Source organism: Aplysia californica, unplaced genomic scaffold, assembly GCF_000002075.1.
Source record: "Aplysia californica isolate F4 #8 unplaced genomic scaffold, AplCal3.0 scaffold00013, whole genome shotgun sequence".
NCBI lineage: Eukaryota > Metazoa > Mollusca > Gastropoda > Aplysiida > Aplysiidae > Aplysia > Aplysia californica.
Window position 1 is genome coordinate 1,817,466 of NW_004797283.1, and position 2,934 is coordinate 1,820,399.

At 41.5% G+C, this 2,934-nt stretch overlaps 1 protein-coding gene across 1 annotated transcript in view; it reads left to right on the top strand.

The window, feature by feature from the left end:
- The first annotated feature begins 267 nt into the window (after positions 1–267).
- The window catches only part of LOC101860781 (cytochrome P450 2J2), a 17,396-nt gene continuing 14,729 nt past the window's right edge, over positions 268–2,934 (top strand). Inside the window, exon 1 of the mRNA XM_005090201.3 lies at positions 268–644. The gene's annotated coding sequence lies outside the window, so the exon portion shown is untranslated. The remainder of the gene's footprint in view (positions 645–2,934) is intronic.

Here is a 2,934-nt window from a genome sequence, read left to right on the forward strand (position 1 = left end):
CAAACAAAAGCACCCAAAAACCCCCAAATAAAACAAAACAAAAACCAACCCAAACCAAACGCACGCACACACACACACACACACACACATACACACACACACACACGAACACACATACGAACACACACACACACACAAACACACTCACACACCCACATACAAACAACACAACAACAAACAAACAAACAAACAAACAAACAAACAAACAAACAAAGACAATTAATAAAAAGCACAGTAGTGCGCATACTGTATGCTAATCAGAGTCAGGTGCACTGACGTTCAGTCACGATGATGAAACAGACAATTATATCGATCAGACCTTTACGTTTTACTACCGTATCATACACATTTATGGCCATAGGCCGGACTATAACCCCGTAAGCGACGAGCGTTCAAGTCGCCATTAACAAAGAGGCTTCCTTCTAGAGATATAATATGAATCAATCAAGGCTATTAGAGGCTTCCTTCAAGAGACATAATACGAATCAATCAAGACTATTAGATGGCTGGACCAAAGGTAACTGGTTGCCGTAAACACGCCCAATGACGATGTGGCAATTCTCCCACACATCGCCCTGTGTCATGAGCCGCTTCATAGATCGAGCCTGCAATTTTCTACTTTTCTCGTCTCCCCAAGTGCAAAGGTTTGAAAACTGAACTTGTTCAGACACATTAATTGTGTATTATTTTGTAGCATTCTTCATGTGTTCAATTTGGATTTGTATAATTTGTATGTGGGTGTGTGAATTACTATCCCAGTATTGGTATTATGCGTGCAAATTGTCTTTATTAATATTAGGCACATACGTATTTAAAATTATCCAGTGTTCCAAGTGAACGTGTTGAAGTTAGTGCTAACTCTCTTCTAACCTATCTCAAAGATTTAAAAGGACACAGAAGAAATGCACCACTCGCCCTAGTTTGTAGAATTAAACAAACAATGTGTGTTTTATAATGTTGTTATTGACATTTTTTTTTTTGGTAAGTGTTTTACGGCGGTCGCAACTGCATACGGTCATATGAGCGCGCGGGACACACCTAATATTTTCAGTTGGTAGGACATTTTGAATTTTGCCAGGGTGGCGGCCGAAGCCTACTCTTATCGATTTTAGACCACCAAGAGATCTTTAACGTGCGCAACTTGCACACGGGCCCTCCAAGATTTTTCGCCCTTGTCCGAGAAGGCCAGGTGTAGATCTTTAATTCTTTCCTACCAGAAGACCAGGGGTGTGGCAGAAAGACAGCAGTAAGGGGGAGCCAAGGAGTAGCAGTAGAAAGGCTGCAGAAAGAGCCAGGAGCCCAGAGGAGGGGGCAAAGGAGGTGAGGGGGTGGGGCAGAAAGTGGAAATGAAAGCAGACAACAGAACATTGCTAGAGAGCAGTAAAGGAGGTGAAAGGAGACAATTTTAGAGAAGAAAATTTTTCGGTCGCTACCCGGATTCGAACGCGGGACCTTTGAATGAAAGGCCAACACCTTAACCTTTAGGCCACGAGAGCCCCCGTTTTATAATGTTATCATTACCTGGCGCCTGAGGTTTCTCAGTTCAACAATGGTAAGTGTCACATCTCTTGAGTAATTAAAATCTTCAAATGAATTACATTACCCCGTAAGTATAGTAGAAAAGCTATTGGTAGGCTGCAATTAATCATTTAATTTATTTTTTTTAAAAAGAACCCCAGGCATTGATTCATTTGAAGTACATGTACACATATTGATAATGGTTCCTTTTTTCATGAAGATGAAGACTTGGACCCTAGTTATATTAAAAGACACTATTCAAATTTGATAACATTTGTGAAAATTTTATTATAATTTCAAATTCATAGAGGTGGTTGGAGGTGGGGCAGTGTCCGTGCTGATATTGTGATATATATTCGAATTTGAATCATGCCGAGAACATTAATGTGATTGAATTGAAGAGGGAAAAATGCGCTGATGATAGGAATCTAGATGTATGGCTCGGCACACACCATATCTGAGTCAGATTTCCAACGTTGTAGAGATTCTGATCTACCGATAATTTGGTATCTCATTTGATTTATTGGGATGCATCCCACACAGCCCGCCTTTAGTTTGATTGGGTCGAAGCAGCCGGCCACGAAAAGGATTCAGATGGTGTTGATGGAAGCATAAAATGTACTATTATATAACGCAAATAACATGTTTGACCGGTTTCAAGAGTGCCCCCGTGTAGATAAGAAAAACATTGTAAAATTCCTAATCGAACACAGAGCAAGCAAGTTATCAGGTAAAAATATAATATTTTTATTAGGACACTGATTAAACCTTCCTAGAAATCACGCTTCAGCATGGCTCTCCAACAACAACAGCAACAACAACAACAACAACAACAACAACACTTGAAAAAGTTACTTCTGAATCTGAGGTAACAGTAAGTTACATTTATTTGACCCCCACTGTTAAAACAAATTAAAATATGTTATTATGCATGACGTCACGGCGATCCATTAAAGAGGCCCAACAGAAAGTAAAGACCCTGGTTCAACGTACCAGGTCGAGTAAGTTCCGAATGGAGAGCTCATATTGGGGTTTACCACGTGTGAGTTACTGAACTGAATGTCCCGGGAGAATCACAAGTTTCTCGGGGGCTCTCGTGGCTTAGAGGTTAAGGTCAAAGGTCCCGGGTTCGAATCCAGGTAGCGACCGAAACATTTTCTTCTCTAAAATTGTCTCCTTTCACCTCTTTTCCTGCTCTCTAGCAATGCTCTGTTGTCTGCTTTCATTTCCATTTTCTGCCCCCACCCCCTCACCTCCTTTGCCCCCTCCTCTGGGCTCCTGACTCTTTCTGCACCCTTTCTACTGCTACTCTTTGGCTCCTCCTTACTGCTGTCTTTCTGTCACACCCCTGATCTTCTGGTAGGAAAGATCTACACCTGGCCTTCTCGGACAAGGACGAAAAATCTCGGAGGGCCC